At 30.0% G+C, this 26,619-nt stretch overlaps 1 protein-coding gene across 4 annotated transcripts in view; it reads left to right on the forward strand.

The window, feature by feature from the left end:
• LOC107438758 (epidermal growth factor receptor) overlaps positions 1 to 26,619 on the forward strand; it is an 88,672-nt gene that overhangs the window by 34,293 nt on the left and 27,760 nt on the right. The window contains exon 1 of one of the 4 annotated variants that reach the window (XM_087163531.1): positions 26,450 to 26,578. The exons of the other annotated variants lie outside the window; for them this stretch is intronic. The gene's annotated coding sequence lies outside the window, so the exon portion shown is untranslated. Of the gene's footprint in view, positions 1 to 26,449; positions 26,579 to 26,619 lie in introns of those variants that run through there. 4 annotated transcript variants of the gene reach the window in all.

The raw sequence follows: 26,619 nt of genomic DNA on the forward strand, positions 1-26,619 counted from the left end.
AGGAAAAAGAGCTTTTTGAGATACTTTTCTGCGAACTGCTTCAGTTGAGGGGCCCTTTTCAGGCTAGACCCTGCAAAATCAGTCTTTTTTTTATTGTTATTTTCCTTATCCATGCAGACTAAACATTAGATAATCCAGTTATCTGTAAACTAAAGGATGATGGTTATTGTTATACTATTTGGAATCCGCAATGTGGGCCCACCCCTGTTGATAGAGAAATACAGTTTTGTCCTCGAATTTTTGTCCCAGAATGCTGATTATTTTAATGAGTCTCTTTGTAATATTATATAGTTGTTTAAGACGGCGGATTTTAAACATCAAGGCCTTATTTGAGGTTTTTTGTCTTTTAACATATGGCTATTTCCACGTGTGACAGACACTACATCAGACAATTTTTCACAAATGAAAAGATACATTAAAGAAATATTTTTACAGCTAAAAATTTTATTTTTTTATCAATATTTTTCTAAAAATGCAAATAAATTTTAGAACACAAAAAATTATTGTTAGGGACCTAATTTTATTAATTATAACAATATTTGAGTAAGTGTGACTGACACTACAAGAATGGAAGCCAGTTTTTGGACAAATTTTTAAACTCAAATTTCTTCTGATTAAACTATGAAAGCAAATCATTTCTCAGACATAATTTTATTAAAGTATTTGTATTCAATGAAAATAAATTGCAAAATTGTTCAAGATTTTTTTCTTTATTTTTAATTTCACTTACTCTTTGTGACTGACACTACACGTAGATTGTGACAGACACTACATTATCATTTTTTTCACAAGCTAATGAAAAAAATTAACAAATCAACCAACTATAAAGCTTGAAAAATCAAAATTATCGAAAGTTAAACAGCCTCTGCGATCAAAATTTGGTTCAGGCAATATCCTTGTGTTCGTTTCAAGATTTATATATGATATATCTTCCTTAAGTGTCCAAATGAAACAGTTTCTTTTTTTTTTGCAAAAATTTCACTTTAATTAAATTTTTTTCTTTATCTAGTACCTGACCAGCAAAATGCTTCACTTTACATTTTCCAGAAAATGGAACAAGTATCCAATTGCCTATTTTTGTCTTGTGTATTTCAACTGGGGAATCTTTCTCGCGCATTTCTACACCTATTTTCTTTTTGTCATTTTCATATCTTCACTTTCACCCGTTTTCATGTTAAATTTAATATATTGTTTAGGATTTAAACTTACGTGATGCCTTTAAGATGTAATCATCAATTTTTATAAAAGAGTGAAATTTTCTTGTATTAGGAATTGCGAATATTTCACTTCCTGTTGGACAACATAGTTGATCTAGGTGATTTTTTCCTGCTTGAATTTTGGACTCTGGAATATATAATATCGTTATATTCTTACATATTTGTTCTGCTGATTTTGATAATTCTTCAGCGCTGCTTATATTAATTTTTCTTGATAGGGTGGCTTCTCGAACTCTGCGCTTAAGGGTTCCACCTACACCATCTATTGGCCCTTTACCATGGCCTGTTGCGGTAAAATGCCATTCAATATCATTTGATTGCAGCATTGCTAAACAAATGGAATACTTCTGCTTAAAATGTTGTGCAGTTCCATCGGATTTGTAAATAATTTTTGAAATTGACAGTTCAGAAAAATCATCTTTAATTTTTTTAATAATTGCATTATTAAAAATGGCAACAGCATATTTATCATGGTGTAGGTAATCTGATATCACCACAATAGGTACGGACTTTAAATTATTCTCATAAATAAAATAGGCCATGGCAGTATAAATCGTACAAGATTTAGAGACCCAATGAGCCGATTGAATCTCATCTTGTGAGAAAAAACTGTAGTTTTCACTAAAATCAAAATGTAGGAGCAACACATTTGGTTGCATATTGCTTTTGAAGCTTTCAAAAAAAATTTCTTGCTGTTGCTTTATAAAAGCATGTTGCAGAAATTGAGGAAGTTTTCCTTTTAATTTCTCGAATGCCTCATTGATCGATAAACAGATTTTTTGCTTTGCAAGAGCATTATTTTCATCTTTCATCCATTGAAATAGCTTAATGTCTTCATCAAGATTTTTTTCTGAATTTTCAACTACAATTTGAAGATTTTTTAAATTTTCACAGCTATTACATGTTTGATAGTAACATTGTTCTGTTGGATTAGCGCAAATAATAACTTTAATAAAATCATATGTACTATTTGGAAAAAAACTTATTCCTTCAAGCAAAAGTCGAACATTTTCATGATAAATGCATAAGCATAAATTAGCTGGAGTTTCATGCCTAAGACAAATGTGAGTAGGGCGTAATTCACTAAATTTGGAGCGACCAATTTTGATACCTGGATTATCATTTTTAAACATTTCATGAGCTTCTCCAAGAGTCGTACATAAATATTTTTTTTGCACTTTTGTTTTCTTACCTTCAAAATCTCTAACAATAACAAAGTCCTTAGTACCAGGGGCTTGGTAACTTATGCTATCTTTTTCATAAAATGCTTTCACTTGTTCTTCAAGTTTAACATCAATTTTTGAAATTCTCGACTTTGGCAAAGCTGCTTGCACTATATTTGGCACAATTTGCTGTGCTAACTTTTTAATGACTGCCTTACATTTGTTTGGACTGTTGGGTAAGTTTTTCTTTACTTTCGAAACAGTTTTACGCCAAAAGACTGTGGACTCTGAAAAGCTTTTGATGGTGAACTTGATTCAGAGCACACTGCATCATTAGTTTTTAATAATTTAAGAGATTTTTTTGCTCTATATTTCTTCATTTCCTTTGCTTTTAAAACTTCTTTTTCTTCGATAGTCATTTGTTTCTTCTTCTGGATGTGCCGTTCTCTTAGTTTGTTTTTCTCCCTTTCTTTAAAATTTTCATATTTTCCACTAGCCTTTAATCTTTCTATTTGTTCCTTTTTTCTTTCAGCAGCTGTTTTACCCATCTAAAATGAAATATTTAATTGATAAATAAATTTGTTTTAAGACTATAATTAAATAGATAATATGTGTGTGACTGACACTACATTTTAAAATCCTTCAAAAATATATAAATTCCTGCATAGATTTTTATTCTATCCATATTATAAGACATATTATTCTTTAAAGTAAGAAACTAGATGTAATTTAAACTGAAAATCTTTATTAAATTGAAGATAAAAAGAAAAATACCATTTTTCTGTGACTGACACTACCACAAAATTTGTTAATTTAAACTTAAATGAAATCATAGTTTCAAAATATTCTAAGCTTTAATAAAGTTATTTTGAGAAAATATGTTTGTTACTTTAAAATATAACATAAATAGAATATAAGAAAAGTGTACACTTACTTTTAAAAATTTGTTCCAAAACTAGGCCTAATCACTGTTCTAAGCTACTTGATAAAACAAAGTTTTGGAGCATAGTGTTACCATCACATCAATTGTAAAATGTTTGATAATATGAAATTCTTAAAGTTTGATTATTGTACTTGTGCTAAAATAAGATCAAAACCTTGAAAAAAAATATTTATAAAATGGTAGTAAGGGTTACAGTTACATGGAATTAGCCATATACATTTCACCCATGTCTCCCAATACTTGTTCTGGATGGTAATTATTTTGATGAGTCCCTTAGTAATATTGTATAGTTGTTGTATAAGTCGGCTGTTTTTAAGGATCAAAGGCTTATTTGAGCTGCTTTGTCTTTGAAGTTTTACATTTCACTTATGTCCCTTTACTTGTTCTTTGATGCTGTATATTGTATAATATCCAAAAAGGATAAGGTATATCTTGTTCTATCTTGACTAAAGCAAAAACCAACGCAAATAAAGTAGAAATAAAAGTACAGAAATGAACGTACTATAATTTCTGTTCTATAAACAAGGACCGTTCTTAGTGTCTGCACAGGAGGTAAGAGGCACAAAAGAATATTCTTCTTTCTTAGAATTGAAACCATAACACTTTGCCTCTAATTTGTATATTAATGCACTTGATGTCTCCATTTATCATAGATTTATTACAACATGAAACTGCTTATTATTATTTTTTGCGCCATTTTTGAGTTTTAATTATGCTGGTGATAGAAAGTTTCCAAAATGTTATGGCTGATAAATTTTACTTGTAAAGTTTAAATTTTCCTATCCTAGTACATTAAAGTTTTAGCAATTTCTTAGTTATAATCCCGGTTACAGAAGTCCTCCCTCACGGTAGATTAATTTTTATCTTTCATTCTTAAGTTTTTTTTTTTTTTTTTTTTTTTTTTTTTTTTTTTTTTTTTAAATTTTCAAAATTCCTAATAAGAAATGTGGGAGATTGTTCAGATTCCTTTTAAAAATGTCTTTTAACTTATTTGTAAAAAAAAAAAAAAAAATTCAGCTGAATTGAAAGAACACCGCAAAGAATAAAGAGTAACGAATTTTTTTCTACTAATTGGCTTAATTGTATACAAATTTATTCCATTTTTTTACTGTCATTTCATAAAATTCAACTTAAATTTAAACATTAAGTTTTGATGCATAATTTTTTTAAGAACATTTTCAAATTTTGTTAGAGACTAAGCAGAATTTATATAATGATCTCTGATTGAGGTCGCAAACAAATGAAAATAGTTCTGCAGATCCATTCCCTAAATATTCTACTATCGCGGTTATAATTATTACCTGTAAAAATGATTATACTTCATCAATTCTCTTGATTTGTATATTTCTTTTGTAAGCTCGCAGTGCCTCTATTTGTCTCAATTCATCATAGTTTTATTACATTAGAAACCTGCTTATTTTTTTGGCGCCTTCTTTGAGTTTCAATCATGCCGATGGGAGAAAGTTTCCGAAAAATCCGAATCATTTGTAACCTCTTCTCAGGTAAAGCACCCTACTTTCATGCTAGAGGGAACATTTGGGGGGATTTAGGGTGGGCCCCTATTTCTGTGGGGGGTATCGACGTACCTGTACCTCAATGGGAGGGTAAAATGAGAGGGTGTCTTGCTTATACATGACCTTTAGTTAAATGGAGGGTCGACCCCGAGATCACGGAACTAGAAAATGGTCTACATTTTCTAAACTATTGAACATTAGATGTTTAAACAATTTCTGGCACCACGTCTTTAATGTGTTATTTTGAACATATTTTCATATCAAGGATATTAGTTATGGGCAGTTCTGTAGACATGGGTATCAAATATTCAAATAACTCTGAATTCTGAATTTTTTTTTTGTTGTAAAATGTACAGACTTTTATTTTTCAGTGAAAATGTTACTTTTTAGTCTAAATTAATACGTTGAAAACATATTTTTGAAAGAAGTTTTGAAAATTCGTGTGCGCAGTTGAGATTCAAAATAATGTACCAAATTTATTGTATTCTTATTTATTTTTTACTATGCTCATTAATCAAAACAGTACATTTCAATATAATATTAAATAAATTAATGAGCATATTAATTAGTAGATTATTTAATAAATATGTAATGTAATGCCGCTACTGTAAAGATGCTTAAGTTTTTCTTTCATTCTAAGAATAGTATTGCAATATATTTGATATTTTTTCTTAATGCCCGAATGGTCTACAGAGAGAATGGTCTACATTTTCTAGTTTAGCTATAGAACATTAGGCGCTTAAGCAATTTCTGGCGCCACGTTTTAATTTGTTATTTTTAACATCTTTTCTTATTAAGGACAAAGTTTTCCCTAAGCGGTTTTGGAAGGACGACCCGCCCTATCTGCTCTTTGATCCCTATAAATGCGCCCTCTTTGCCCTTTGTGTAAAAATAAGCCGCCATCCCTTAAAAACACTGTATTCATAATTGAATATTATTTAACTGTCCGGGGTATATTCCATTTTTTAAAAAAAGTAACTCACTGCTTAAATAGTAATTACAGATTGGTAAAATTTTTGTGTTAATTATTTGTGTTTGAATTCAGATTACTGTTAGAAATATTTAGTTTGTTTGGATTATTTTCAACTGGTTAAAGTTTCTCTTTTTTTTTCAGGCGGTATATTAATGAATTTTTAAGTGATTTTAAATAAATACACCCGAATTTAAATAAATGTACTTTTTTTAAAAAATGTATCTTTAAATGCTAATTTTTTCATAATTTTTATTTTAAAATAAATCATGCTCGGGATTGTTTTTAAGCATGCCTTTAATTACTTTTTTTATTTTTTTTAAAATGCAAATTTTTCTCCTGTTTTGATAATGCGTGAGAATTACTTTTTGAAATGTATACATAAAACAGTATAAAGGTGTAATTTAAAAACTGTTGAGGATCAAAATCAGTTATTACATAATATATTATAGAATTTGATACATTTTTATGGTATTAAGTTAGTGCCCTTTCAAAATTCAAAGTGCCCCTACCCATTTTATTCTTAGCCAGAACTCTGTTGAGGATATTCATAACGTTGGTTGTATTTTTATTTTATTGTCCAGTTTTCTGATGGCATTTAGAACAACGTTTAAAACACTACGAGAACATATTTTATATGAATTTAAAAACCTGTTACAAGTCAAAGTTTGGTTTTAGGTGTGTATTTAGTACATATATTTCATATGATTTTGAGAAACCTGTTCTAGGGGTTTTGAGTATAGATAAATATAACAATATATACTTAGAAGCAGTACTTCTCACCCGCGGTGAAATGAAAAGTTTATCCCCTTCAAGTATTCCGACTCTGCGATGGAAACCTACTTATGTATTTATAAAAAAAAGGGCCGAAAAAAAAAAGCATTCTCTCTTTACCGCAACCGCACCTGTAGAACGCACCTTCTCATGGAATTCCCACCTCTTTCGAACTTTGAATTTTCTTCTTTTTAAAAAATAAAATCATGATAAACGAAACAAATTTTTTTTAAAAAAAAGCGAACAACTAAAAAGACGTGTAGTAGGGTTAAATAATAAAAAAAATGGAACGAACAAGAATAAAGAATCTTTTGCCTCATCTGAGAATCCTTTACTCAACGATTCCCATAGATGAAAGTTACTCTCTGTGAGGAGTCGGGTGATTAGTTGCATCCCTCCCTGCCCAATGGAACAGCCCTCTCCCCCCCTCGTCATTTTTGCAGACGATCTTTTGCTTTCTCAGAAACCGGTTTAGGATAGTTAAGGGGGTGATAGCCTCATGTTTTATTTATTCACACCTTTCCCCCTGCTCGCAACCTTTTTAGGATTTTTATATTGGAGGTTTGAAGTTGACGCTTTAGTTTATGCATGGCTAAAGTATGCATAATTGCATAAATCTCCTGTATTCGTTATACGGCTGAAGTGATTACTTATACAACAGTGTTTTTGTCCGTACTGAAATATGTCAGCCGAAATTATATGCAGTGAGATTGTGATACATACAATTTTATAAAAGGGATATAAAAAAAATATTTATATATTTATTTTATTATTATACTTCGAGTTTAAGTAAGATAAGAAAAAAATGTCGTTTTTTTACTAGGGTTGAATTTTGACGTCATAAACTGGATTTGTACATGGCGTACCACAACGATTCGTATTTTTGTAACCGTCTTTAAATTTGTATTTCTCTGCATGTGTTATTTCATTAGTCATTTGATATAAAATAATATATGATTAAAATATATACTTGTTTCAAATTCAAACGGGCACATCAATTTGATTTGTCATTGTTGTTCCTAATGGCACTTTTTGAATTATTATTTTTTATTAATTTTTTCTACTAAACGCATAAGTATCCTCGTTAACAGAAAGGAAATTTTCTCAATTACGAATGTCATGTTTGTGATTTTTTAAACTTAAAGGAAAGTTTCTAAAAATGGGATTAAATGTAAATGACGTCAAACAGTTAAACAATGATTATGAGAATAGTTCGATTTTTAAAAAAATAAGTTTTGTATCTTTTAAGTTTGCGAATGTCAATATGTAAATGATTCGCATACGTAAATGATGAAAGCGCACAGAAGTTATTTTGAGGACTAGTCAAACTTTGGTACACATAGATAATAACTTAGACTTATAGTTTCGTTTTAACTTTATTTAATTTGTTGCTTCTTTTCTTATTTACTAGAATGGTAAAATCACTTTTACAACTTTATTATTATTTTTTATTATTGGAGTTACTTTTTGTGTTAAGCTTTTCACAGTAAGTTTTCATTTGCCTAAACCTTTCTTAAAGTTTTCTTTTCCTCATTATACCTGATTATTATCTTTCCTACATTTTTCCAGTGTTTTTTTCCCCTCCTGTCATTGAACGGTTGAAAACCAAGATAGAACGGTTTTTGACCATTTTTTTTTTACAAAAAAGTGGATTATTGATTAACCTGCACCTGTTACATTTTGATGATTACTATATTTTGAGAAATCAATCACGCAAAAAATCGGTTCTCCTAAAAAGTTATTACACAGTGAAGATGAGCCGTGCTTTGGAAAAACCCTCCCTTTCTGCCTTTGTTTTTATCTCGTTTTTTCAACGAAACAGTGAAACCGAATTTTATCTCAGTTATTAGCCTATTTCAACGCTTGTAGCAATAAATTTGACATTTAACTCAGCTTCATTAACACAGTTTAACTATTTATGGTTTCGTTTTTTTTTTCTTCCTTTCTACTGTAATAATAAAAAGCCGAAATGAAAAGAATATTTTGTACATTTAAATTTTTATTAAGTGTTACATCTCGAGTTAGCTGCCTCTATTTTTTTAAAATAATGAAAAGGTAAAAAAAAATTTCATATTTAAGCATTTATATTTATTTTTTATGTTATTTATATTTATTTCTTATTTTATTTTTTATGTTTAGTTTCATCTAGCGAACGAAATGCTTATAATAAATTAATTTAATTGCTACAATAATTTGAAATTTTTTCCGCTCACTTTATTGAAAAGACGATTCGTTCATAGTGGTAAGCTCTTAAGTGATTGAGCATTTAAATTTAAATCTGCTGTATCTATCTGATGAAAATGGTCTCTCGATTGATACTAAAAAACTGTATAAATTAAGTATGGTTTTCTCACAACAAGACTTTGAAAGTAGTAAATGTCCAGTATTATAACTATAACTGTATAAATTAAGTATGGTTTTCTCACAACAAGACTTTGAAAGTAGTAAATGTCCAGTATTATAACTATGCAAGTTTTTCAATAATTGTTCTTTAGTTTCTCTCTCTCTTTATCTTATTTTTTAGCTTCTTTGTATCAAAATATTTTTACGATTACAGTTATTCGCCATTTATTTTTTGTCTTTCTCCATGTTTGTTGCAAAAATATCTCGTCCGTAAATGGAACTTTTAGAGATAGCCAACATCTTAAAAACTGCTCTTTAAAAATAAACACAATACTCCAAGCAGAAAAGAATTCCTGTGTTTGGGATTTCCGAAATCTAATCGTCTGGAATGCATTCAAAAAATTTACGGTACAGTAAATAGAATAAAGACGAGAAAAATTTCTGTGGAATATTTTGAACAAAAATATGGAATAACTGCTAAAAAAAGAATGCCAACTGAGCATTTGTTCAAAGCACAATTTGAAGCTGTCTCTTTGCACAACCGAGTTCTATTCCTCCCCCTCCCCTCCACTCGTTCCCCCAGTTTTTTTCTTATTTTTTTCCTTCTCGTCTCAACACAAAGAGAATAATATAAGTTTGGATAGAGAGAAAAAAAATGAGAAAAATATTTCTAGACCAAATTCATACCAGCTTCTTGGAGGGAGGTAACTGCCCCCTTCCCCTCCCTCCCTCCCTCCCGAGATAGGTTAGCGCTAGAAGGCGTTGGTAAATAATAATAAAATAAAAAAATATCAGTTTCGAGATCGTGATACTCGGCTTGAATATTTCTAGTTAAGAGTGTACTTCATGATTTATCTTTTGCGTTTTGGCAACTTTCGGGTCACGACGTTTTATTTTCTTGAAGCGAAAATGATTCTGTTTCTTATAGATTTTTTTTTTTATAATCTTCACTTCTTATTTATTAAAGAACTTGTTTTTGTTGAAGAAAAAAAAATCGAATCAAACTAAGAATTAAATAATTTCGCTGTTTGATATATGAATTATTATTTAAGAAAAGCAGTTATCGTTTTCACACAATACTTTTTTCAACGGGTTGGCTTCTGTATATTCTTTAAATTTGTAGAAGGACGTTAAGCAACTGGAATTAAACGTAGTGCACAAAATAAAATAAAATAAAAAGTGAACACCCTTTGTAACTTTTAATTTATTCATCGGATTTTCACATATTAAGATTCAATCTTAATCGTTTGAGGAATTTATTCTATTAGTGCAGACGATATTTTAAGTTAAGAAATCAGGCACCAAAAATGTACTTACTTTGATTAAAGATAACTTTTTATCGAAGGATTAGAATTTTTGACCTTCGAAATAGGGAGAAATATAGGTTCCTGAAAAATAGGTTCAATAGTTTCGACAGGAAAGTAGTTGAGAGTAAGGACCCTTAAATGTAAATTTAACTTTTTGCATGGTTCTCTAGAACTCAAAAACTTTTTAAGCAAATAATTTTAAACACCATCATAATGAATTTTGCTTATTTAAAAAATAATTACATGTAAGAAACATTTCATGATATATTTTTTATCATTTTATTTAATAGTAATAATTGAAAAAAATGTTGATTTGTGAGACATACATATTTTTACTCCATTTTAAAGTAAACAATTTTAAATAACTAAAAAAAAAAAAAAAAAAATCGAACGAAATTGGTTTAAATGTTCTTGAGATAAAATTCACATTTTAATTAAATGCCTTTTTAAAAATCTTATTACTCGAAAACAGTGGCGTACGCAGAATTTTTTCAAGGGGGGTGTTCATAATTTTCTGAAACTACTAAAAGAAATTCGAGTCTGTAATAAAGCACTATTATTTCCCTAATTTAGACAGCTAGACAATTTTGACTTTTTATTTAAACAACATTGTTTAGTTAAATTTTGATTTGATTTTTTAAGTTTAAGAACATAATGTAATATCTTCTGAAAAAAGTCCAATGTCATATGGGTGGGAAGTAACACTTTGAGGGCCACTTTCACATTCATCAGATTTTGTTATGCTAGAAACGTTTTCTTCAACGGAAGTATCACATTTCTGTGCAACAGAAAAACTTATATTGGTATTAGATGCTGTCACCTCACTAAGTTCAGGTCGTGATTTTTTCTCAAAGTAATTAAAAATTGTTAAATTCTTGCCTTTTGACATCCTAAAGATCCAAGAACAGCAAATATATATATATCACGTGATTTTGGTTTCAAAAGTACAACCCTATTATGGTAAATGTTTTTTCGGTATTCTGAGAAATACCATGAGAAAAAAAAGTAGGCATAAGGCACATAAAAATATATAGCCTTAAAAAATAATAGCTCGTTTAATTTCTACTAAAATTTTTATTTTTGCCATTTTGTCTCAGCTCAAGGGGGGTGTTTAAACCCCTAAACCCCTCCCTTGCGTACGCCACTGCTCGGAAACGATTCGACTGATTTCGTGCAAATTGTGCACGTTGAGGAAGAATTTATAATGCCATTTTGCTCTCCCTTAAATCAAATATTTAAGACTTCATTAATCTGTCCAATAACAAACCTGTATGAAAATAATCAATAACTGTTCGATAAATTCCGACATTTTGTTACTACAAGTATAGCCATTATATCCTTTCGGCTACGTCGCTGCCTGTGCCTGTTCTTTCATAAATAAATCTATAAAAATGCTAGCTATAATTAATAAATAAAGATACAGTTAAAAATATGTAATAATGATAGTCATTAAGAGATTTCGTTATTCCTGATCGTTAAGAGATTTAAAACTAAGAGGCTTATTGTCCTATTTTTAAAGATAATCGACTTAACATTGTCTTGTTTTAAAACGAAGTAAAATGAGCCTAAATAAAAAGGACATTTGTTGTGCCAATTTTTCCAACATTCATGTTAGATATTTCTATTCGTAAGAACTACTTATCTCACTTCGTCGTTAAAAATTTTTTAATTTTATTATTTCCCAAAATCGTTAACTCTGTAAAAGTAAGCTAAACGTTTAATCAAAGTCAAAGTTCTTTCTTTTTGTAACACATTTTATAATTTTATTTCATTACATTTTTCGTATTAATTACGTAACTTTTATTGTGCTTTATTATGTAATTCGCAAAAAACACTTCTTACATTGGCACGGATTTATAAATATTGTTTTTTTCCTAAAATATTTATTTGTTTATAGAAACAACGTTTAACTCTTTCCGCAGACTGAATTACGTTTTGTAGAATATGGTGCTTATTTTTATTGAATCATTTGAGCTTCGCTGCCAAACACGGAAAGTGACAGACAAGATCACATTTGAGATTGCCATCGTTTGCAGTTTCGACCGCAAAATCGTTTGCTGCGATAACGTTTAAAAACAAAAGAAATAAAATAGCCATAACTGTTGAACATGGTTTCATTTTCGTGAGCTTTTTGTTTCCATTCATTACAGTTCCTTTGTTGTTTTTGTGAAGGTCTTCTACATTTTGGGGCATGGAAGAGGGGTTGAAAAAAAAAATCTGTACACGATATAAAGATGGGAATATAACTGCTATTAAAAATGTTTTTCCGCGGTCAGGCTGCCGTGGGAAGATGAAGCATCCGCACCCGCGGGGCCTCACGCACAGATCATGTGACACGATCTTCACCAATAGGATTCTTTTGAATTCTGTGACGTAACCTTTCTTGCAAGAAAGTAAGGGGGAACTTTTTTAAATTCCGAATGATACATATTTAATGTTCAACTGAATGTATACTTATAATTTTTATGAGTAGGATTATTTCTCTAAAATTTGACCTTGAATTTTTACTGCTTAGTATTAAAAGGTTCGCTTGCAAATAGTGCATAAGTTTTATTATTATTTTTTTTTTAAAAAAGAAGTCATTCAAATTGAGTAGCTTTTATGAAATCAGTAGCTAAGTCACGTTTTTCATTGATTCTGAAAGAGAAAGTTCAGAATGTTTTCCAGGGAATGTTAAAAGTAATGTATAAAATTCGTCTTAGCCGCTTCGCTGTTTTTGATGAATGATTATTTCTACTACCTTTTTTCTTATTTTAGAAACAAATATAATCCTACCAATATGAAGGGCTAATCAGGAGAGCTGTACGATTAGATGCCCCCTTAAAAACGGAGTGTTACTACCGAAAGAGGCAGAATAAATAAATAAACGGAAAAAAAACTTCTTAAGTTGAAAACCGTTAATTTTTCGTAACATATTTTTCTAGGGCCAGATATTTATCAACTAACGAACTTCATTTCATAATAAAAAGTAAAGAAATTCAACGTTTTAGGGTCCTTTATGGTTGCTTAGGTGCCGTTTTGGCTAGATGCCTGGGGGCCGTTTCCCCCTTCTCACCCTCTCTACACGCTAATGTAATATCTTTCTTGTCTTGTTACATTTCTGATGTATTTAAGTTTTAAAAAAAATTAACACCTCCCATTTAGGGAGTACGATTTAATCTGAAGTAACAGTACAATTAATGAAGTGTAAATTAGTAGTGCGATTTATTATAAAGTAAAAGGGAAAATGTTAATAACCTGTATAGAGATTAATAGCTCTGAGAAATTAAAGTTAGCAATTTCTTACCAAAATAAAGTACACCTAACTTCAACCACGTAAAAATTATATCATATGTTAGAAAACATTAAAATATTGTTCGGTGATTTAAGTTATTGTGTCGAAATTTAAGCAGACGAAGCTTTGGGTTACGTAGGTAGAGCCATAACCACCTAGAGTAAGTGTTGGTAGAGCTGACATTGCTGTTATAGAAGACCTAGGGAGGACTTAGGTTAGCCTTGGCCTGTACCTGAGATGTAGGGTTTTAAAAGCAGGGGCATCCAAGGACAAAGTAGAGCTATCTAAGCTCTTCTGGGCACTTTTCCCTCTTCTCTTCTCTTGAAAATTTATGTCGGTATAATATATTATATATAAATCGGCATTCTATATTGTATTATATTATTAGAATACCCCTTGTGACTTAAAACAATTCAATCTAAATTGCCGAGAAGCTGTTGGTCATTTAAGTTAGTCAATGAGGGGCCCTAAGCGTTACTTTAAACTAAATTTGGATGTTGTTTAGTTATGAAATGCTTTTAAATTAATTATAGCACAAATAAATTACGATGTATTAATAAATTCGAGCTTATATTTATTTTAATTTTTGTTAACTCATAACTCTAATTGACAATTTTTAAGGAAAAACACAAATAATTATTTGTAACATCCCTAGGCCTTAGACATCTCGGGCTTTATGATAAATCTGGCACTGCATGGTATGAATTATACCATGCTAATTCAATGTAACCCGTCCCTTGTGTTTTTATTTTTCCTTTGTAGCTTCAAGAAAAGAAAAACCTTAATACTGTTTTTCGAAGCTCTGTCGCCATGAAAAACAAAAAAGTCATAGTTAAAGTGCCTTACATTTGAAGAAATGCGATGATTTTAAACTATATATATAATCTTGCCGTGATTTTTAAAAGTTATTAAACTTTTTTCAAAAATTGCCAATTTGCGACATTTTTCCATCGAGGTGAAAATTATCAACATCACTGCCTTATTCTCATTTTTTATAAATTTTTATGAACCCAGGAATGCAGCATTGGAGTAAATTTTTTAATATTTAAAAATTGAACTGCAAACACTTTTCATTTTCACAAAATTGTGGCTTTTCTCCATCTTGACGTTCTGCGCCATTTTCAAATTAAGCCTAAACAGATTTATTGCCTATACTGAGGCTAAACTTGACTTAACAGTCAGAAGCAACAGTTGTAAACTCACAACAGTTAAAAAAAATAGCATATTATTCGCATAACAGCATCATTTCATATTACGACGAAGCCTACTTAATTTACAAATTAAGCCTTAATTTGCAAATATTCTTGGTAATGAAGTTAAATGAAATAAAAACATTACGCCCTTTTCCCTAGTTTTTCATCTTTGATTGCTGCCGTACGTGTTTTTAACTCTTTTGATTTAAAACAACTAAAGAAACATGACAAAATTAATTGATTTAGTGCTTCAATGCTTTTTACGCGAATATTTTGTATTTACGTGAAGATTCTCACGACAAGCAACATGACGTTCACTACTTAATCGCACCGGCTTAACTTGTTTACGGAAGCTGTTTAGAATAGTTTTTGTTGCTGCTCTGTGTCAACTACGCATTTCGTAGGCGTAAATGGAAGATAGAGTCGATGATAGCTTAGGAGACATTTGTTTTTAATAATCATCCGCCTCTCTTCTTAAACAGCTTTTAAAAACCAAATCTAAATAGATGTGTAGGCGTCCAGTTGGTTGAGAGGAAAAAAAAAAAGGCACTAAGCGTTTTTTATTTTCAATTCGAACGTTCTTTTATTTTTCGTTTAATTAGTGGCAACAAACCGCTCCATTAGAGTCAATTGTGGCAGAGCAGCATGGTAGTAGTCGTTCGTATTCTTTACCATGCTCGAACGAGTTGTTGCCAGATTTCTGCTTTCTCTTTATTGTATCGTCCTGATTTTTTTTTTATTGTCTCGTAGACAATAGTCGTTATTATTAACTAATAGGATACGTTCGAGCGCGTGCATCGCGTTTTATAGAAATACTATTCGAACATTGACTTTAACTGGCTAAGATAAAAAAGAGAATACTACTTTTCGTAAACAATAGACAAATCACCTTTGGATACTTATATAATAAATAATTAGATTGTAGTTATAAATGTCAAGTGAGTTTTTCTGGTTCTTTGATAATAGGGATTAGTTATGAAAATTGTTTTGTATTAATTTAAGTTCATGTCTGAGTAATTGTCTCATTGCAGAAAATTAAAACTGAATAGACACTAAAAGTATAGGTTATTTTAGTTGTAATTAAAGCAACAGTAATGAATTTACTGAAAAAAAGGAAGCTTGCAATAAATGTAAATTAAATTTATTTCAGAAATAAATATTAAAAAAATATTTTATTGAAAGCTAAAATGTCTGTTATAGAGAAGTTACTGAATTAGTTGTAACCAGCAATCCTATTTTTTTTTATTTGCTCTCTTTTAATGCAAGCATTTTAACACAAAATTGTTCTAAACGTTTTCTCAAAAAAACAGACGTTTTTATTCTAAAGTTGTAAGAGATTTGCTCTGGAAAATAAATTGTTGTCTGAAGCAAAAATTGATAATTTGAGTTTAGTATCATGGACAAATTGTTTACATAATATTTAGAGCCAAGTAAAGTTAAGTTTCTTTCAAACGATTCTTTGTTTTAAAGCTTGTCATTTGCAAGAGCTAAGGTGAAAGCAATTTGCTTCGTATTTCTTCTCTTAGTGGTGCTCCATCTTCATTGTATTCGATTACCAGTAAACAGTCTCCCAATATCTCTGGTACGAAGTTGTTTATGGATTGGACATGCACCACTGGTTCTGTGGATATTTGTACCAAACCTTATAATGAATTTCATCTGACCTTTATATCATTGTCTTATTGCTTGACCTTGTTGGAACAAAACAATGGTTCGGCTTTCGTTGACCTTTTCTAAGTGCAAACACGTTTTAAGATAGTGACTTGTTAAGGTTCATTTCGACTTCGAAATGTGATACTGATTTTGAAGTCACAGCTTTTCTTCCCGTTATATCCACGATCTTTGCAAGTTGTCAAATCGATTGGCAACAGAATTGTATCTTTGCTATGTAGGTCGACGTTTTTGAAGCTGAAGTCTGTAAACCGAATTTAGGACAAGCGTGCTTTCTACACGTTGTTGTAAGTGGCTTCTTTTTAACTTGGTTATTGATACTACATTAGATGACCTTTTTCAGTTAAAAGTGTAAGGGGATAGTATGGAGCAATTTGTAACTTTGCATGTGTGAAAACATTTCTTGAAACTCTTTTTAATAGAGTTTTATTTCTTTTTCTCGTCCGAGTTAGTTTATTAATTTTTTTTTAAAGTTTTTAATTTCGATTTCAGTGTTTAAAAATTAAGTAATCGTTCATAATTTCGTCGTAATGCTTTTTTTTGGGGGGGAGGGGGGGTTATAGGCCTATCGGCTATTTTTTCGGGATGGGCGGGTAAACATTGTTTATTAATTGGTCGGCAAAAAAAAAAAAAAAAAAAAAATGCGAAACCACAATTAAAAAATTACTTAACAAAAATTCAGCCCTGCTACTTTAAGTCAAACAAATAGAATCCCCCTTCAAATTAAAATAGTAGTTTAGCAAGGTACAAGATAAAATAAAAGTTTAACTCAGCGCAGTCAGTGGTCATCAAATAAAAATACAATGCATGTTTTTAATACATGTATTTTTGTTGTCGTTGCTTAAGTTCTATTATGGAAAGAAAAAGCTTATATGTAAAAACAAATGTTACGAATATTTTATAGCTTTAAAAATAACACGTCACGTATTAATTGATAAGAAATAATCAAAATTTACGATCGATTGCATTGATAGCATCTAGACCTTTTCAAATATCTTGATTTAAATATATTGATTTGCCGATTGTAAAGAATAAATTTCTTCTATTACCAATATCTGGAATATAAAATAAGTAATTCAGTATATTTGATATCTACATTGATAGGTGAAAAAGCTCACTTTTTCAAATAAGCGAATATGGAAGTGATGATAATGAAATGTGCATGTTCTGCATAGAATCCACGATCTCACTCTTATTTATTCAAATATAATTAATATAAAAATCTATGTTTGAATAATGCTTCACACATTCATATACTTTCTGGAGTTACTCAGCATCATATTAAGCATTAACTTCTAATTTTTATTTCCGGTACTTCTTATTAAACACAAAATTTCAATTACGTGCCAGTTTGTAATTGATGATCAGGCGCGTTTATTTAAACCAAACATTTTGTCCATAGGAAGAAAAAAAATTGTGTCCATCAGGGGCTACTTTTATATGAATAATCATGTATTACTCCATGAAAGTAAAATTGTGAGAAACAATCCATCAATGCTTTGTGTTCAATAATTTTTTGTTAAAATCACTTTATACTTCGATATTTAAAATAAAAAAAAAAGTTGGTGTAGATATAATGGTGTTAATGTGATTTTATTTAACTAATAGTAGGTACTTCCGTAAGAGTTCACTAATATGCATCGTAAAAAGGTGCTTGGGCACGAGTTGCAATCGGGCATGTTTGAGCATGAGTTTCATTCTGGCGTGTGTTTTGCAGAGTAACATGCACGATAGGGAACATAAATATTTTGAGGTTTTTTCTCGAGCCCTTTTATTTGCATTATAAATTGATTTATTAAATTTTGATGCCTTCAGCGAACTTGAAATGAAATTGTAGTTAAGATGAATTTAAACTAAGATCGAAGAAGGTTGACTCTGTTTTTTAAATGAATATTTTATGTATGAAAACGATGTTTTCGATTATGCTACATTTACGATCGAATCTAAAAATAGCCCATGCCATTACAGAAAATTGGCTTATTGGTTTTACCTTAGCCTCTTGTTACTGGTCGAAGATGAGTGTAACTTATTTGTGTCCGATAATGAGGCTATTTAAAAGACTGTTCTAAAGCTTAAAGAAAGTTGTTGGAGATAAAAGAGAAAAGAAACTAGACAGCGGTCCATTTAACATCCGGTTTGTGTCAGTTTATTAAACCCTTTAAACTTCCGCGTGTCTCATTTAATAGAAATAATGGCTCTTTAAAAGGTGATCGTTATCATCATCGGTGCCCCCAGCTTTCTATTTAACTTTGAGCATATTGATTTGGAACATTGGCACGATCGCACGGATATGAACAGTGGACGGAATTAGTGCATTTCCAAGTATTAATTAGTTTTCAAATCTAAAAAAAGAATTCAAACGTAATTGAACTTAAACTAGATCTAAGAAAAATCTATATTTTTAATTAATTAGATATTGGTATGTTATATAATTTTAATAACAAACTATTTAGATTAGTCTATATCTTAACGAATCGGAAACACTTTAAGGAAAAGTAGACTCATTTCAACGGTAAAATTTTTTTTAATGCTGCTGTACTAAATATATATTAGTTCATCTTCAATGAAATTTCAATTTCATTATGTTTTGAACAAGAAACATTTGTTCACAATTATGTGCTGATCCGAAATTACAACAATATCAGACAACAAAATCTTGTAAATTTGGAAAATTGTTGGTACGATTTTTTGTATTTAGTTGGGATTTTGCAAATTTTGATTAAGTTCCTGCAGGTAACGTTGTTATTAGCAACAAAGCCTTCGCTTGCTACTGTACTGCTTTGGTACGAGTATCGTTGATGTCCAAAGATACACAATAATAAAAACATGCATTTATCTCTTCATTCTATTGCTATAAGCTTTTCAAATTTTTTGTAACTCCTAACGAATGGTTGGAGTATGAGTAAGTGCTTACGATTGATATTAAATAAAAATTGTACTCAAAATTTTCTTAAACGTGGGGGGGAAAATTACACCAGCAATATTTGATCTAGAAGTTCCTTTGTGTTCTGGATTGGATTCAAATTTACAAGGGTATGGATTTGAATATTAGCAGTTGTCAACTTAAAATCGGGTCGGTTGTTCAACGACGATTATAAATGAATAAAATATAAAGAGAGAGCTGAGGTAACTCGGTTAGAGTGTCCACCTCCCAATAAGGTGACCTCCAGACTTGCACTGACCACATTGCTGGCGTAAAATATCCTCAGAGGTAGACGGATCATGGGTTAGAATCCCCTTGCGGTCGGGTTAACGGCAGATTTTCCTTTCCATGTAATGCAAATGCGAGTTAGTTCCATCAAAAGTCCTCCACGAGGGCTCGTTTGCCCTAAAGCTTGATTTAAGAGTTCTCTCGTTTTCTGGGTTGGATTTAAAATTACAAGGCTACGGAGACGTAAACCCAGAAGTGGGTTGGCTGTTCAACGCTGGTTATAAATTATATATAGTATATATATATTGAAAATATTGAATAATGAGATTTGTATTATCACCATGATAAAGAGCATTATATGTTTACTTTTTTTTAATCAAGAATTCTGAATTTTTGATTGAAATCAATCTAGGATGTAGTATTGACAGGGTGGCCACCCACCTGGAATTATCAGGGAATTTTTTTTATACTGGAAAAAACCTGGAAATATTAGGGAAATTTGGATAAAAACCTGGAAAAATCAGGGAATTTTAACGTAAAGCTGGAAATTTTTTCTTTGATAATTTTTTTAGTTTCACTAATTTAAATTATTTACTAATTGTCTTAATTTAAATTATTTCATCCATTATACCCACTTTTTTTAACGGAAATACATCGCCAAACAATTGAAATATCATCAACTTAGTGATACTTAGCTTTCATCAAAATTTGCTCCTTTACAGCTCTGTTAAAACTAGAATGCCACATTAAATTCTCCCACGGTTGCTAAACAAATGTAGAAACCTTTGACCGCTATGGGACTGTGCAATTTAGGAAAGATTCTGGTGGAGGTGGAAAAAGGGATTAGGATATTAGCTTCTGTTTTTAAATTCTGTTCGTGGGCTGAATCCATTAAGGCTCAAGTTTGTTCGATGTTTTGGTGGTAATTTTTTTTTCTATTTTGACAAAATGTTTTTGTATTTTTAACTTTATAAAATTCTCCAAAAATTAGTTGGTTATAATTTAATAATAATGGATTTTATATCGCACTCTTTTTCTGAAAGCTTTTCTACTCCCATTCAAACCAACCAATCACAAATTTTTTTTACAATCGCTAACAGCAATATTTGTCGACAAATCGTTACAATTGTTGCATTAATGCTAATTTTTTCTATTTCATTTTAACCTTTTATAACATATTTTAATTTTAAAAAAAAGTTTTTTTAAGAACTTACTATATATTAATATTTAATTTTACTCTTTTGTTGATCAATATATGATTTTTGATTCAAACTTTTGTACCAAAACATTAAAAAATAAATAAAAAATCTTGCCAAACTGTCAAAATAAATTACTTTTTTCAAGATGATATGTTAAAATAATAACATGTTGGATAAAATATTTTATAGTCTAAACACTTTTCTTGTACACATCCTATACTTTATAAGAAAAAAGAAACAAAAACCTGGAAATTTTAAGATTTTTTTATCTGGAAAAATCAGGGAAATTTGAAATCTGATTTGAGTGGCCACCCTGTATTGATTTTGTTCCTTAAGCGATCAGAATATTTAGAATTACCTACAAATGACTAAAATGAAGCGTTATTATGAATCAGTTAATTTAAGAATTAGTTTTGTAACTCTCGTTACGAAGGCTGGTATCTAAACTCTTGTAGAATTCCGTAAAATTAGATTTCCTAGTCCTAAGGATAGAGTCCTAGAGAGATTTAACATTTTTGAAATCGTCGTATAGGTACGTTCTGCGCAAGTTCTTAGAGGAAGAGAATATAGATTGTTTTGTAATTAATTGCGCAGAACAAACCAACGTTAACATGCCCGACGTGAAAATGCTACATTTCCTTTATTCATAACCGACGCAAATGTTTCGCTTACATCAAATCTCATTTTCGTTATTTAAAAAAAAAAAAAAAAAAAAAAAGTCATTAAGGTTTCTCTGTTTTGTTATTCAAAATATGAATCATCGTGAGTTATCATACCATAAACTTTGTTTAAACGTCTTAACAAAGTTATAATCTAACTACACTTACTCTTCTCGTTCTTCGCCATTTTTTTTTTAAAATTTGTTTTAGATTCTTCATCCCTAAAATAATAAGGAATATAAGATCAAAACATCATTTGAAAGACGGATACGATCATAAAAACTCACTACCTTTTTCTTATCTATCCCTCTGTGCATACGCGTACATTCCTTTCTAACCATCAAACCTACACGCCTACTATCCCTTCCCTCTAAAAAATAAATAAAAAAGTAAATCCCTTTTATTCCATAGAAAAGATTTTCTCTTCTTAGCATCTACACGCAAGTGAATCTACAAGCTAAACAGACATACAAACCAAACGAAGCTCGTTGCCCTCTGTCGGCAAGCCGATGAAAAAAAGGTCAGCGGCCCACAACATGCTGGCCGATGGTCGAGTATCACGTTATCTTCTTAAAAAAACAGAACGGAACAATGTGGCGCGACAACTTTCAGGAGACTTCATCTGCCCTGTTGTTCCTAGGATGGAACCATTAGAAATTAAATGGTAATTTAGAATTTACCTACCTAGACGAGGGATTTGGCGATGCGTTTTTGTCGCCAATTGTTTTACCTTTATTTTCGGGATAGTATCCATAGTATATACATTAGATTTGACGCGACTTTAGAAAGTTCTTTTGTTTTTTGTTTTTATTGGGAAACGGAAAAACATGAACATCTGTGTTTGCGTTTTTAATTTTATTCTAGTGTTATGTTTTCGTTCAATTGTGCAGTTTAAACGTTATTTTTTTAGAAATATTTAATGGACGATTTATGGCATTTTTAAGACTTATTTTTTTGCATTTGTTTTATAGTTAATTATTTTTAATAAATCAATTTTTTATTGCTGTTCGTAGTCGAATATTTTTAAATTATTTTAGTTTAATATCCGATTATATTATTCTTTTATTTTGAAAATCGAATAATTTAAGCGATAATTTTTTTTTCACGGAGTAAATTGTTGAAAAAAATACTTAAAATGTGCTTTCACTTTCTTTCCAGACCTTATTTGAGAAATAATGATGGCTAATTTAATTGAAGAGTCACTCATCAAAATCAAGCATTGATTTGTTGATTTTGAATTGTAATTTTTTTATTGACTTGATATCACTTATGTTTTGTTTTTTTTTAATTTCATTTTTGTTATTTTTTAAAAAAATATCAAATAAATTTAATTTTTTAAATTTTTTTCTTAAATATATTTTTTTTATGTAATTAAATAAATTAAGTTTTATTAAATTCAATATTATTTCTCAATTTACAGATTAATTAATAAGTTTTATTTTTTTCTTCTCCTTTTCTAAATCGACTTTGGCAGCTATAAGATTTTCGTGGTTTGTCATAATGAAATAATCCCCCCCCCCAAAAAAAAATGCAAGTTCAGGGTTTTGCTAATTTTGTGGTTTTTATAACCACGAAAAGTGCCAAATGTATTTAAATTAAAGGTTTCCGTATTTTCTATCGAAATACCAGTACCGCCATTAATTATACCTTAAATCAAAGTAGGGACTGTCCTATGTATCGCTATTTAATTTGTTACTATATCCTCTTATCCTCTAAGACATTGTTCCTCAACCTTTTTATCACCGCGAACCTGTCAACGTTTGATAATTTTACCGCGGCCCGCTGGGTAGGGGGCGTTGATTGTTTATATTTTAGATTATTTTTATTTATTAATTTAAATTTAATAGTATTTAAACATGGCTTCAAAATAAAATACAGTTTCACCAAAAAATAAATATAAAGAGATTTAACATTTTAACTTACTAGAACGTTAAATCAATGAGAACCCTGAGCTTGTTTCTTTGCAATGAGACGGTTCCATCTGGGGGTAATCGAAGACAATGATATATTACAAACATTAAAAAAATTGATGCCGCTACCTTCGGGAACCCCTTTTATTTAAATCAATAAAATTTTATTGCAACACTGATATTTTTAATTTGGGGTATAAACCTAGGAATTTAAATTTAGTTTCAATGAAATGGGCGGCCCGGTACCATTTGATACGCGGACCGGGGGTTGGGGAACACTGCTCTAAGATATCATTCTCCGAAATCTTTTCCCTATTGATATCCATATTTTTTTCTATGTAAAATAAAGAATTAATTAATTTAAATAAATGATATATATATGCCACATCTCACTAGAGGACTAGTCCTTCGTCTCGAAAAACTGATCTCAAGGTTTTATTCGATTCTTGACCATAATCCACGGGTCCAGTATGGTTGGGGAGCATAGGTATGTTTAATTATTTTTTTCATATTTGTGTCCCTTACTTTAAATAATGTTAAACTGTATAAACTGTTAATTTTAATTTAATTAAAAAAACTCGATTTAATCAGATTGAGGTGGTTCTTTTTCAGATCACATTTGTATTTTTGTCTAATTATTCGTTTAGAGAGAAAAATCGGGTAATAGATTAGTTTATAATTGATGCAAATTTAGTATATAATTGATAACTCTCCCTCACTAACTATTACGAATTAGTCGGTGAATTTAAAATTTGACGATAAATTTTTCCTCGCAATTTGTAACTAGAACACTCAATTCTACTGGAATGTCTTTTTAGCATATTTTCATTACGAAATAAAATACTATCTTCACGGCCCCACTAATGCGCAAAATTGTTCTATTTTAACTATCGTTTCATGCCACATTTCATTTACCATCTACTTACAGATACCAATAACCTCTTGGTTTTTGTTTAAAATTTGATTTGGAAATGTCCCCTTACGATTGGTGAGTTCTTTTCCATACGAAGTCCGGTTCGGCATGATGGTGATTTGGAAAGGTCAACTTGTAATGAGGGATTGAAGTTGAGGAAAAAATTGCAGTTATTAAACTTTTTTTTCTGTCGGTTTATTAAAGCTGCCTTCTGAAATCCTCATCAATTAGATGGGCTTTCGGAATCGTTAATGCAGATAAACCTTTTTTCCAGCTTCGGTAGTTTTTGATTGCGGTCATAATAAAACGTCGAAAGAAATCTTTTTTCAACGTTTTATGATACGGGATTTGAATCGCTTACCGGTCTGATGTCATTCCTTTGGCATGTTTCTTGGAAGATAATGTAGCTTTCTCTTTTTTTTTTAATAATTCATTTTTCCATTGTTTTCAAGCTTCTAGTGATTGGTGGTTGCCTGGTTTAGGGTCTTATATTCTTTTTAATGTACTCGTAATAAAAAGCCTGGAAAATAATAATTTTTAATTTCGTATAATTACTTTATTCAGTTGGTTCTTTTACATAGAATTATTTTCTGTAAGCTGAAAGTTTTTCTTCTTCTTAGATTTTTGGTTTGTTGATTTGTTTGGTTTAAAAATGTTTTATTAACTTGGGGTTGTAAATGAAGGTGGAATTCTCATTTCGTTTGCTTTATTTAATTTATTCATGATCTATCTCCTTGAAAGTATTATTTTTTAACTTTTTTTTGGTGATTAATATTTTCTTTCATTTATAATGTAGTAAAAAAATTAATTTGCTTGTTTAAGGTCGGTACCAAATTTATATTTATATTAAGTATTAAGGCATAACGTGCAGCTTTCCTTGTTTTCCAGACAAAAATTATAGGGAAAAACTTATATAACTAGCACTCATAACATGCTGTAATTTAACCCTTTTTAAAAAAGGATAGTATGTAAAACTTCACTTAAATTTTTTATTTGAGAAACATAATACATATATTTGGTCAATACAATGTTATTTTTTGTACTTTTTTTTTAAAATTTTTAAAAATTTTTTACAATTTTTTAAAATTAAAAATTTTTTTTTTTATTTAAATACTAAGGAATAATGACAAATGAAGTTATTATCAATTATTATAAAAACTGGTTTTATTGCGACCCTAAAACTGCAATTTTTAAAAAAATATATTTTTTAAGATTGTAATTTTATCTTAACCACAAACAGTCCAAGCAAAATATGTTTCCTTATTTATTAACAATTTCCATTTTATCGAAAATCTTCTTTAGGAGGCCTCTACCTCGCCATCTTAGATTTTATGTTAATTATTAATAGATTTTTTTTTGTGCTTACCAAACTTTTGATAGTATATTATTCGACAGTACTAGCGCGCTTAATAATTTTTAGAAATTCTATATGGAATTTTCCAACAAACTTAAGAGCAACAGAAATATGCTTCAGTTTTGAGTCAGTAATTGTCTACACATTTGTCACCTTTTAGATTTTTTAAAATTTAGTTATACTTTATTACAGTCTGCTTTTAGATTTTTGATAAAAACCAAGATAAACCTCAAAAATATAAGAATAGACTATAAAAATCTAAGAATATTTAACTACCTATTGAAAACCGCTAATTACAGAACTGTGTTGGTAAAATTATGTCAGAAAAAATTAAGTGAGAATCTGAAATTACCACGCGTTTTGTATCTAATTTTGATTGGAGACACAACCTTCTATTTTACGTGCATAGATAGATATTGTTAAACTGAGTAATTTTCCACTATTAGTCCATTTGTGAAAGTTAACTAAAAACAATTAAAATCATACTTGGAATTTTTCCTCCAAAACTTCGCCCCTTTGACAAGTCGAGTTTCTTCGAGAGGGGAAATGTCTTTTTAACCCATGAATAATTTTTAACAAAAAGAAATACAAAAGAAAAATCAAAACCAATTAAAGAAACATATCTTAACGAATGAGAAAACAAATCGCCATTTTATGCTTATAAAATCACGTACAAAATAAAATAATCTGTATGAAACCTTTTACTAATGTGCACAAGGAAAAACTTAAAAATCGTATTATAAACATCCTGTGGCCCACTTTTCTTGAATTCCTGAATCGACATTGTATTTTTAATTTAAGTATTGTAGCCAGTTACGAAAATGACAACAATGACTGCGGACTTGAAATCTCAGAAGAAATGTACAATTAACTAATGAGATATAAAAGCAATGGCGACGCCCTTCTTTCTGGGAGACGCATAACCTTCCGTGCTATATCCTGAACAATACCTTTTGCTTGATTGATATCTTATTTATTATTATCGCTTTATGTCTTATTACGTTTTGAGGTCGTAAATAAAATGTTAGTGTAATTATTATTTTGAAGGCTATATTTTTTGTGAT

Source organism: Parasteatoda tepidariorum, chromosome 5 (assembly GCF_982258835.1).
Source record: "Parasteatoda tepidariorum strain Cologne lab strain chromosome 5, Ptep-v5.0, whole genome shotgun sequence".
Lineage (NCBI taxonomy): Eukaryota > Metazoa > Arthropoda > Arachnida > Araneae > Theridiidae > Parasteatoda > Parasteatoda tepidariorum.